Genomic DNA, 12,749 nt, shown 5'->3' on the forward strand with positions numbered 1-12,749 from the left:
ATGGGAGGTGAGGGAGAAAGTGCACAGCAGCTCCTGGAGAACAGACAAGAAGGTTCTCCATGTGGACACTGCCTCCTAGAATACAGGAACCAGCCAACAGTGGGGTTTACCCCGGACAGGGAAAAGAATGCTTAGCAAACAGCCCTGCTCTTTGGGGAGGATGGTCCTGTGCATCTGTCTCTGGCCTGGGAGTCAGGAGAGCTGGGTACTTTCCCCAGCGTTGTCACTGATCTGCTGTGTGACCTTGGGTGAATTGCTTCACCTCGCCGAGCATCTGGGTCCTTTCCCACCCTATCTCTTTATATTGTACACTGGTTGGGGCAGGGACCATCCCTTGCTCTGTGTCTGAAGAGCCCCGTGCATAGCGGAGCCAGATCTCGGTGAGAACCTCTAGGCACCGATGTAAAATAAATAATTAATTGCCCTTGGAAAAGGCACATTTGTTCCTCCACCCTCAGAGGTTACTCACTTTAATAACATTCTTCATGGTGATGCCTGAAAAGCATTGTGCATTGCTCTGCGTAGCTGAAATTGTTTGAAAACAAAACAGGAAAAATGCCCCAGTCACATCATGCTGTTTCCATCCCATATAGAAAATCACTGGGCTGCCCAGGGGAATGCAATGACTTTTTAACCTTTGGCAGAGGTGGGCGAAACAAGTTATTTCAAAATAACAGAACCGAGAAATGTTGGGATTGTTCCATACTCTTACTTCGCAGTGTCGGTGTGCTGCCTCTGCCGGGCCTCTAGAACAGCACAAGCCACATTTCACAGCTGCGAATGACCCGGGGGCATGGGGCTTGGAACAGAGAAAGAAGCAAGGCATGGAGTTGCATGCTGGTCAGGGAACCAGAGGATCAGTTTAGTTATTGCATGAATGAATGTCAGGAATCAGGGCCTGCAGCAGAGCCAGTCTCTTGGCTACCCAACAAGCAAAGCAGCCTATAGTGGGCTGCCTGATTGGCTCCACCACCTGATCCGTGGGAAGAGTCAGCAGACCGGCTCAAAACATTTCCCCACAGCAGTGATAGCTCCTGTGCCTGCTTGTTCCCAGTCCTGTGCCTGCCTCGGACACAGCCTTGCCTCTTGCCAGGTAAGCTGGGTCTGACTCTGGGCTCCAATTCCTGACTTTGGTGCTGGCATATGGCCTCTGACTCCAACTCTGATCCTGGGCTCCTATTCCTAGCTACCAACTCCTGCTCTAACCACTAGGCCTGGTTCACGCTTTCACCACTAGGTGACAGATTAACCCTGACATATTGTTGCTATGTAGTTTAGAGGCTTCCATCTATTTAGCTAATAGTTAAGAGGCAACTTGAGAGTGGCCTATAGGTGCCAACACAGGAAGGAAAGCTCTGATGCTCGGGGGTCTTTACTCTAGCAGGCAGAACAGTTCCAAGAGCCAGTGGCTGGCTGTTGAAATCAGCAAAGTTCAACCTGGAAATGAATTGCCATTTTTTGGCAGGGAGAGTAATTGATCAGTTTACAGGGGATGTGGGATGCTCTCCCTCCCTGGCGTCCTTCCCTCCAGATTTGGACAGCTTTCTGAAAACCTGCTCTGGCTCAACCCGTCTTTGAGTCTGTCTTGCTGGGTGAATCCCTCTGGCCTGTGTGATGCAGAGAGTTGGACTAGATGGTCAGAATGGAACATGGGACTGGCCAGCCTGGATCAGCCCCAAGGCCTGTCTAGCCCAATATCCAACCTCCGACAGGGGCCATCATCAGATCCTTCAGAGGAAGGTGTAAGACCCCTGCAGTAGCAGATGTGGGACAATTTGTCCCCCACATAAGTCTCACCCTGATCTCTAACAGCACGGGAGTGGCTTAGGAGTCCTGGCTGGTTTCCAAGTCTCTGAATCTACGCTGGATAACTTTTTGAAACGTGGGCACTCTGCAGAGGTTGCTGCATGCTGGCAGCTATCGCCACTGCTGACCATTTAGAAGAGAGCACCTGCTCTGCCACGCACATCTTAACAAGCTGACTGTAAGAACAGTTTTCTCTAGAGCACAGCTGTGCTTGCACATTCGCTTTCCAAGTTTGCACCATTCAGGGCTCAGTAACCTTGTATTTCCTCCTCTCCCTGTTGCTCTATGATCCAGATTAGTTGCCTTCCACTCTGCCTCCTTTTTTTCATTTTCAGTAATTTTCCATTCAGTTCTAGCACAATGTGTTGCTGGAGGTAAATTCAATGTGCTCACGCATCACTTGAGCAGCCCCAGAGCCCCAGCCTGGCTTTTAGCCAGTCATATTATTTGTTTTCAGTCACTTCTTTCCTGTTCCTGAAGTTGACTTCAGCGTAAGGCAGCAGTGCTGAAGCCTTACCAAAGAGTGCTTTTCTCCCAAGTGTTCATTTTAAGTCAGTGTTAGGAAATGCCAAACAGGCCCACCCCCAGAATACACCCCTCCTCCATTCGAGCCAGGTTCACAGAGAGGGGAGTCTTTGCACTGCTTGTGATGGAAGCTAGAGGAGACTCTACACCAGGTTTCACTTCCTTGGTCCTTGTAGGATCTTATTCCTACCAGTTCCCCAGCTGTCTGGTGGGCTGGCAAGACCCACCTTTCTAATATAAAAAAACAAGCAGAAAAATTCTTAACCTCTTTCTCTTGCAGCCTCTCAGACCTCCAAAAAAGGCTGAAACCCCAGGTTAGTCCCCTTTGCCTGGTCTATGGAAACACCTGGTTGCAGTCCATGCACTTTGTTGTAACCAGGCCAGAATTCCAGAGCTGCCCCCTCTAGGACAGGGAACTCCTTTGCTATGGAAGACAGAAAAACACGCAGCACAGCCCTCTGGACCTTGGTCAACCCTGGCAGGAGACTGGGAAATTGCAGAGGGTAACATAGGATGGCACGGAGAATTTCTGAGATGTTCAGGATCATTGATTCTAAAGATGGGGAAAGGATTGGAAGGCCTCAGATGTTATGTCCCTTTCAATGCAGGGTTATTCACTGCAGCTTGTTTTCTGGGTCTAGTTCGAACGACCTGGGGTCACTACAAAACAGTGCTCTTGTGAATGACAGAGTGCTGATAATGCTGGACATGGCGTGTGTTCTCTGCTCAGTGTCACCGTCAGATGAGCTTGAAATAAGCCAGTTGCGCTAAACCCCTCGTGGGCGCGCGGTGCTTGGTTGTGTTCCCTGGCGAGTTTGATGCTGGCAGGGCTGCGTTTTGTGTCTGCCTGGGTATTGTCCTAGGGCTCTGCAGTGTTGATTTAACCCTGCCTGTTTGATAACAGGATGTCCCTGTGAATGAGATGTTGCAGCTCAGTGGACCTTATCCTGTATAAATATTAATTGAATAAATCAAATCAAACCAAACCCAGGCTTGGAGTCGTACCATCTGGAGGCACCCAGAGACTCAGCAGGGTGGGACTCCACCAGCCCCTGAGAAATAGCGACTGCTTCTTTCCTGCAGGCAGAAGGGGATGTCTCAAAATCTCAAACCAGGGGCCTGATTCTCAGCTGCTCTCCTCCTGCGCCTGGGGCATGGGAAGTGGTGGGGGAGAAGATGACTGTAAGCTGCCTTTGCTGTTCCTGCAATTGGGGGTGTGCAGGGTCCTGCCCTGCCCTGTGGGCCCTGGGAAGCAGACCGTAGCCACAGGGCAGTGCACTCCTCCCAGAGAGGTGGAAGTTACCATCTGCATAAGGGGGGCTATCCAGTGGGGTTCAGGCAGGGATGGCTTAGTTTTTAGTCTATTTGCAGCAGAGTTGTTTATCCAGTCTTGCTTCCAGTTCTCTGTTTTCACTTTCTTACCCTTTGTTCATTCAAACAAGGCCATTCAAGGCTGGCTGCTTTTCTTCTAGGCCACCTTATTGGCTCAGTGAATTGAAAGTGTACCAGTGAGAGTGGCCATGTAGGCCTCTGTTGCTGATCCCCCAGGGACAGATGCCAGCTGCTGCTCCCAGCCAGTGGGTTTGATCTGTCAGCTCAGGCAGCACAGGCCTGTACTCTGGAGCTAGAACCCAAGGGCTTAATTCCTGTTGAGCAGCCGACCAACCAACACTACCTGCTCCTATTACTAGGTGATGCTGGGTTTCCCTGGGACACGTCCTCGGGGAGGGAAGCCTGCACATGTGGTGGAAGGACTGCGTCCCCAGCTGGAAACAACATGTTCTTTGGTCTGGTACTCCCATGTATACTCTTGGCCAGGCCCCACAAGACTGATGTCTTCTGCTTCCTGGCTGAGGCCTGCGGCGCAGTAAACCCTGCCCATCTGGAGGAGGGGATATTTCCCACATGGAGGAATGTTAGCCTGAAAAGCAAATTCCGGAGCACTTTTGTAATTTTATTTCATGCCCAACTCCATTGTTTTGTGTGCTGCCACCACTGTCCAGGGACTGCAAACATCAAGTTCCCCTGCAGAATTCGGGGATGCCGTGGCCAATAGCAGGAAGGTTGGCTTCAGCCAGCAGGAGCCATTTCCAAGGGGTGTGGGTCCTCCGGGGGCCAGGGGGGTTGATGTGACTCATGCATTAGGTGGTTCCTTATCATTTGGCACAGAGGGAAAGCACATGGGAGCGTGTGTGCTGGGGGAGTGGACATAGAGATACCAGGCAGCATGCATTAGCGGGGGGGAGAGGGGGAGCACAACTTGTGCTCTTTAACTGAGAGTACAGAGAGCTTGCCCTTCTCTCCGTGTGGGGGGAGCACTCACAAGCACACCTGAAATGGGAGCAGTAGGAGCCACTGCTGAAGAACTGGTGGAGGAGCACCCACGGAAGAGTTCCGGCTGAGGAACTGGTGGAGCAGCACCCATGCCTGATGAGAGACAGGGAGGGCTTCCAGGCAGGAGTGACAAGCCACCTCCTCCAATCTCTCCAGGGGGCGAGGGGAAGGAAGGAGGCAAAGGTAAGTAACATACAGCAAGGTTTGATGCAACACCAACCTCTCTAGAAACGTCTCAAAATCTGCTAAGTGGAAAAAATTGCCTCAAGTTTCCTCTGTTAGATAGTTCAGAGGCCCTGCCCCCATGCAGATCTGCGGCCCCTTCTCCCCCACCTCCACACACTCCCATTGCGGCTGTTCACACATCCCTGTGCAGGGCCCAGGCACACACCTGGCCTGCAGCTCATTGTGGTGATTGAGAATTATCTGTATGGCAGCAGCACCTGGAGGTTTCACCTGAGCTCAGCCCGCACAATGAGTGAGAGCCCCTGAGCCACCGACCTTAAAGGGGCTGCTGGTTCTCTGCCAGGCAACCCCTGTACAACTCCTATGCGCAGCTTCAGTGGCTGGGGGGGTTGGGTTCCATAGCCAGTGGAGGGCGCACTCAGAGTTATAAGCTCTTCCCAGAGTATATTTCCCTGCAAGAGCCCCCAGTGTTACATGCTCTTGTGTTTGCCATTTCTGTATTGTCTGTTGTTCCTAAGAATGACCTTCTGTGGAGAGAACTCCATGTTTCTCATTCCAGTGCCAGTTTTGGTCACATAACCATCTGACCAAGAATCAGGGGCGGCACCAGGCCCCAGCACGCCAAGCGCGTGCTTGGGGCGGCATGCCGTGGGGGCGCTCTGCCGGTCGCCGGGAAGGCGGCAGGCAGGCTGCCTTTGGCGGCTGCCTGTGGAGGGTCCGCTGGTCCCGCGGCTCCAGTGGACCTCCCACAGGTGTGCCTGCAGAGGGTCCGCTGGTCCCGCGGCTTCAGCGCCCCCCACGGCATGCCGCCGTGCTTGGGGTGGCGAAATGTCTAGAGCCGCCCCTGCCAAGAATCTGTATTTCCGGGGCTCACACCAAGCTTTATGGCCTAAGTTTCCTTCCCTATGGCACTGTTTGCATGGCAGCAATTTCACAGACTGCAGCCTTGCTGCGGTTGTTAATGAGTCTCTGTAACAATTTAGATTGAGTTTCCAGGAAGTGGCAGCCAATGGTGCTCCTTCTGGGGAACATGATCGCCTCATTCCTTGACTTTCCCTAACTTATCATTACAGCTTATTTTGTTAATTGTATTTGAGCTGTGCCAGCTTTTATTTATTGTACCTGCACTCCCTTTCCATTTCGAGCTAAGATTGCCCTAAGTCACTTGTTCCAAGAGTTGTTTGTCTGTGGCAAGACGACATCATTTCCCCTTCTAGCTCAAAATGTAATATAAAGGGAAATTATGAAGTCCTTTCCTGTTTATATCTCTCCATTTTAGGATTCTGGCCTGCACCCATTACCATAGCTCAGCTCCATAGTTAATGGAAAGGCCTAATAGGGGCCTTAGTGAACTTGATGGAGTCTTTGGTTCTTTTCCCTTCCTGGAGGGGCAGTTGCTGCTCTAAATGCACTGCATCGTCCTGCTTATGCTTTTAAAGCTTGACCAAAGAAGGTCGTACAGTGAGATCTAGAAGGGGCTCAGACTGGATTAGTCACATTTCTTCTGGAAGGTTTCCCCATAGCTGGACACTGTCCATCGAGATTGACTTTTCTATAGCCCCCCAGTGCTTCTTCCTGGCCTCTCTGATGCACATTCTTTCCAAGAAATGCAGCCGTCTTGGGGAGATAGGACCTGATCCATTCATGGCTCTGAAAATTGGGAACAAGATCTTAACCTGGCATTGGAAGCTGACTGGGAGCCAGTAAAGGGACTTGAGCATGGTTTTGATGTGCCTATGGCAGCCTCGATTGCAAAGGAGGTGGGCAGCCATGTCCTGCACCAGCTGGAACCTGTGCTTTGTTTTCACATTCAGCATCAGGTGAGGTGAGTTACAGTAATTCAGCCTGGAGGGAACAAATGCATGAGCCACCATGACCAGGTCCTTGCCAGGAGGAAGGGGGAAAGTTTCCTACTGAGCTGAAAGTGGCAGAAAGTGCATTTTGTCACTGTTGCTACCTAATCATCTAGTTCTAGGCTCAATGAGGAGACAGTCAGGACTTCTAAGTGTTCACAGTATTTTGACAATGAAAGGACAACTGATACTTTCAGTGGAAGGGGATGGGGACAGTCTCCTGGCTAGTTCTTTAAAACGTTTCCCCTCTCCTGCTCAGCATCTCTTGGATCTTGCCTGAGCTGAGTTTGAGCTGGCTACTGTCCTGCCGAGAGCTGACCTTTAGTACATTTGTGGGGACATCATAGTAACAGCATTGGTTGCATCTGTGAAAAATGATATACAACCGCATGCCATCATCATGTTGTTGGGAGCAGAAGGGTTGAAAAGAAGGGGGTAGAAAATGGATCCCTGGGAAACCGCACGAGTGAGGGCCTTCATGAAAGAGGATCCATTACGTACTATCATTCTCAGGTCTGCTGGAAAGGATCTGTTAGCACAGAACTAAGCTGGACTCCATCTACTCCAGCCACATCCTGTGAGCAAGTTAGCATTTTTCACAGATGCAACCAATGCTGTTACTATGATGTCCCCTCCCCACAAATGTATTAAAGGTCAGCTCTCGGCAGGACAGTAGCCAGCTCAAACCTTTTGACCTATCCTGTCTAGCAGAGGCCAGGTAGTATGAGCACAGAGATCTTGCCTGCATCCATAGTTTTGAGGCAGTCATTCAGGAAGCCCCTTAGAGATGCATAACATCTATCCCTACTAGCTTCATAGCAAATATAACCTATGGCTATCCTGTGTTTTCCCTGATGGCTGTGGAGAGCTGTCTCCAGAAGGAGGAATGTCAGTGGTGCCTTTGAGTCTATTCTATCTAAATTTAATGACCATTGTTTGCTTGACAGCTTCATTGTGTATGTATCAAGTTATTTATAAGCATTCCTAACAGCCAGTTGCGGAAGCTCTTATCAAAGCCTCTGTGTGGTGGAGGAATAGGCCACGGGCACTGTCCTAACTCAGACGCTGGACAGAAGAACCCCACCCCAGCCTTGATGAGCTGGCTGAGAGGCGTGTATTTATCTTCCTTAGTAACAGTTCTCTGAAGGAACAGAGAGGAGAGGCATGCAGAGGAATAAGATGACCTGTGTCCGTTCCCATCTGGCTGTGGAGACACCATTTAGTGTTTCCAGTCAAGAGACACTTTCAAAACAATGTAATCGGAAAGATAAAACAGACAGACAAACACTTTCAAGATGCTATTCCCAGAAGGGGCTTGGTGTTTCTCACTGTTGCGACCCAGACTGAGAGCCGTCCTTGGAAAGGAAAGAAAAGGGGGGTCAGGGGTCAAACAACAGGAACAGACATTGAGGAAATGATACCTAGCTGTAATTAAGTGCATGTGCAAGGATAACATGCCGCTGAGCTTAAGTCATGGAATTTTTCTTCTCAGTGGTGATTGAAGTACAAGTATCTTGTTTGGGAAGGGGGGGAGATGCGGGTATCATCTTTTTGATGGCATTGGGGCCTAGTCTACCCCAACCAGGAGGAGAGTTTGAGATTTCCTCAAAACAAAGGCAGTGCACATGATCGGGCTGTGAACACCGGGTCTGAGTCCCCCTGGTAATGTTGTTCCTAGGCTTGTTGGGGGAGATTTCCATAGGCACAAAGGGCAGGTTGGTGTCTATGTCCCTCTGGAGCATTGGGCTCCTGGATGTGATTTGTGTTTATGGAAATTTCCTCCTCCATTGTCCAGGACATCGATCGAGACGCAGGACAAATGCCTAGATATCAGGACGGTCCTGATTTTATCAGGATGGTCCTGATTTTATCAGGAGGTCTGGTCACCCTAATTGTCCTTACCAAGCTTCAGTGATGCTGGCTTATGCCAGCTCTGCCAAATGTAACCAGTCCTGCCTAACCCCAGTTCTCTCAGGCAGGCTCTGCGAGGGGAGGAGAAGGAAAGGGATTGGTCAATGCACACGGAATGAATCTCTCTGTCTCCCCAAAGGACCATACAACATTCAACCTTCCTTGGATTCTAGAGGTGTCAATTGTGCCTTTAAGACCCAGCCCATATGCTGGGGCAGAGTACAGAGCCACCCCACCCTACAGGGGATTCAAGGAGGCTTTTTTCATCACACACAGACAATGCCTCCTGGAGCTTCCCAGATCCACAGGAGGGGAGCAAACAATTGTCTGTGCTGCTTTAAAGGGATAATTTCCCAGGCCCAGCCTGCATGCTGTGTGAGCTCACTGAGCCGTCAGTTGGCTGCAGCAATAGCTGCTATTTGATGGTGCCCTGCAGGCCATTCAGAGCCCATGAGCCATGTTGTCTTCTCTTTGGGCATAACCTGAGCTCTCATGACTCCTCCATCTTTAACTCCTCCAGCTTTGGTCTCTGGGTTGTGATGCCAAGGAGTGCTGGAAGTGGGTTTCTCTGGAGCCTCTCATCATTGTGCCTGTCTCCATCCAAGGGGTGATTGCAAGTGCTCTTATTTTGGGTTTAAATAAAATCTTTGATTAGGTCAAGGAGCTATGCTTCAACCACAGTTGCCAGCTGTTGATTAGGAACACAGCATCCCCAGGCCAGATGGACAGTCATAGATTCTAAGGGACCTTTCTGATCATCAAGGCTCACCTCCTAGATAACACAGGCTAGAAAATGTCACCAAATAATTCCTGCACCTAGCCCATCCCATCTTGATGAGCTAGAGCCTATCTTCTAGCAGGACATTGGATGTCGATTTAAAGACTTCACATGACGGAGAACCCATTACGTCCCTTAGTGATTTGTTCCAGTGGTTAATTACCCTTCCTGGAAAATATACCAGCATTATTTCTAGTCTGAATTTGTCTAGCTTCAGCTTCCTACTATTGGCTCTTATTGGACCCTGCATATAATGGAAAGACAGATCTGGATGAGGAGCTAATTCATCCTTACGTGCAACTGCATTAAAACAAATATTAATGTGAACTGTGAGCATATGCTGGGAGCTTCAGTATAGATAATAATACTGATGCTTCACAAGGCAATCTGTATTTCTTGGCACTGAGTTTTCTTATTTGTGCTTTCAGGTCAGTGATTGTCACACTCATCACAGCAGCTGTAAATAAAGTCAACCTGATTTCTTCACACAAAGCCCAGACTCATTTGACCTTGCTGATACCCCGGGAGTGCGGAACTGTGCTTGCTGGAACTGGTCCAAAGAACTGGTCTATGATTCATTCCTTCCCTCGGCTTCCCCACAGCAGAGGCGGTGGTCCCCAAATGTCATGGACTGAAGCAGTTCATCAGACTGAATGCAGAGGGTGAAGTACGTGGCCATCAAGACACTTCTGAGATAGGCATCATGTTGTGATGGCATTCGCAAATTTGCATAGATCTAAGAGTAAGAGCAGGCTTTCAGAGAAGTTTCGTGGACAGCATGTGGATACCAAACATTTCAGTGCTGGGACAATTTCCATGTAATCCTCTGCCCCCGCACCATTTTTTAAGTCTCTGGTTGCTTGCAAGTGTCTTGGGAACCACAGTGCTGGTATTTTATGAGGACCAAGCCTGGTGCAGAATCTGGGCTGTACTGGAATCTCTAGCCAACAGACCCATGTGCATACCTCTCTCCCCTGAGATGCAGACTTCCATGGGGTTTCTCCAGCCTGCCCCCACTGCTATAGGAATGGAAAGGAGGAGGATGGGAGAAATTTGAGGGAATATTTATTTGGTGTCATTTTTCTTGTCCTTCAGGGGCAGGGAGCAGCCAAGCTGAACATCTCCGGCTCTGGCTCTTCATTTTGTCAGCAGCAATACTCGTGTGACGTCCCAGGGTGACGGAGTTACAGCAGGAGTGAAGCTGCCCTGAAACCATCACTTCATTGTTAAGTGATGCTCCTCTGGAGGAGACATTTAACTGAGATCCCTGGTACCCAGCTCCGGTGGACCTCATTGACATTCTGTCTCTGAATGAGACAATTTCTGTGAGACAGTTTCTCTTGTCTCAGGCTGTGCAAGTCAGGACTGAATGGACTGTTTGTTGTTTGTTAGTAGTGTGTCTAGCACTATGGTGCCCCAACCTGGTTCAGGCCTCTCTGTACTAGTACAAATGGTAATGAGACTTCATTGCTACATTTGTGTACGGTACAGTTACTGGATACAACTGTACTGTTGTTAACTGCCTCAAGCACTGAGGGTGACCTGTTGTGGTATTTCTAATGATTACCTGGCTGTTGTTGGGGGTGGCTTTAAAATGTGAAGGGTCCAAAGATGTTAGAAGTTGAGATTTAGGGGTACTCCTGCGCTGGAGAAAGGGATCAGGCTAACCGGCGAGCTGACTCTACATATGATTGTAGTAAAAGCTGGCCTTGGCTGGAGTGTCCCTCAGAAACATCAGCCCTGATTCTGTCCAGAGTTACATGTCATGCCAGGCTGGATGGAATGTCCAGTGTGTGTGTGTGTTTGTGATGAGAAGTTAGCTCACTCCTGCCACATCCTCCCAGTCACTAGGACCCCTGCAAAGCTGGGCCAGCATTTCTGAATGGTTATTTTTACTTATCATGATAAAGACGGTCATGTGGGGTTGCCCATTTTGGTTGTGGACATATTTCTTGAGGTTTCACCACATGACATCTTTAATTAAAGATTGATCTTTAATTCCTGGAGACGCCCAGACAATCCTGGAGAGTTGGCAACCCTACTGTCACTTCCTCATGAAAAACGTATTGAGGCCATGCACTAATGCAGGGATCGGCAACCTTTGGCACGCGGCTCAACAAAAAAAACCTTCAAAACCAAACTCCAATGAGAGACTGCTGAATTGGAATTAATTTGCAAAATGGACACCATTAAATTAGGCTTGAATAAAGACTGGGAGTGGATGGGCCATTACACAAAATAAAACTATTTCCCCATGTTTATTCTCTGCCCCGCCCCCCACTGTTCCTCACACCTTCTTGTCAACTACTGCAAATGGACCATTTTGATTACCACTACAAAAAGTTTTTTTTTCTCTCCTGCTGGTAATAGCTCACCTTAACTGATCACTCTTGTTAGAGTGTGTATGGTAACACCCATTGTTTCATGTTCTCTGTGTGTGTGTGTGTGTGTGTGTGTATATATATATATATATATATATATAGTGACAAAGTTCCTCCTCTACCTTGGTGGGTCCTGTGCTTATTTGGCAGATTTGCTCACCTCAGTGATCTTCCCCACAGTTTGGGTCTGTGTCTGATCAGGAGTTGGGAGGTTTTGGGGGAACCCGGGCCCACCCTCTACTCCGGGTTCCAGCTCAGGGCCCTGTGGATTGCAGCAGTCTCTATAGTGCCTCCTGTAACAGCTGCATGACAGCTACAACTCCCTGGGCTACTTCCCCATTGCCTCCTCCAAACACCTTCTTTATCCTCATCACAGGACCTTCCTCCTGGTGTCTGATAACGCTTGTACTCCTTAGTCCTCCAGCAGCACACCCTCTCACTCCCAGCTCCTCACACACACTTCCTCTCCTCTGGCTCCCCTCTCCCTGACTGGAGTGAGCTCCTTTTTAAACCCAGGTGCCCTGACTAGCCTGCCTTGATTGGCTGCAGGTGTTCTAATCAGCCTGGCTGCCTTAATTGAGTAATCAGGAACCTGCTAGAACCTAGTGCAGCCCCTGCTCTGGTCACTCAGGGAACAGAAAACTACTCATCCAGTGACCAGTATATTTGCCCTCTGCCAGACTCCTGTACCCCACTAGCCTGGGTCTGTCACATATCCCTCCCCCCTGCTCAACACCAAGGGGTTGGGCAGCTTAAGATGCCAGACAGTGCACACGTGACAAGCCATCGGCATTACCGTGACGGCTCCCTGCTCTGTGTTGCACACGGAACTGGAAAGGTTGGAGGGATAAGAACCACCTGGTCACCCTTGTGTTCTTCTCCTTGTTCCGCTGCATCCATTGAAGAGGGGCATGGTTGGTCATGAGGAAAAACCTGCGCCCGAGCAAGTAGCGCAATGCTTCCATGGCCCATTTT

General features: G+C 49.6%; 1 long non-coding RNA gene across 1 annotated transcript; it reads left to right on the forward strand.

Annotated features, from left to right (window-relative positions):
- The first annotated feature begins 4,590 nt into the window (after nt 1-4,590).
- Nucleotides 4,591-11,544, forward strand: LOC120372257. The gene is made up of 3 exons (XR_005584820.1): nt 4,591-4,848; nt 9,822-10,060; nt 10,489-11,544. It is a non-coding gene; the product is annotated as an uncharacterized LOC120372257 (long non-coding RNA).
- Nucleotides 11,545-12,749: the final 1,205 nt, after the last annotated feature.

The sequence above is a fragment of the Mauremys reevesii genome, linkage group 9 (genome assembly GCF_016161935.1).
Source record: "Mauremys reevesii isolate NIE-2019 linkage group 9, ASM1616193v1, whole genome shotgun sequence".
NCBI classification, from domain to species: Eukaryota; Metazoa; Chordata; order Testudines; family Geoemydidae; genus Mauremys; species Mauremys reevesii.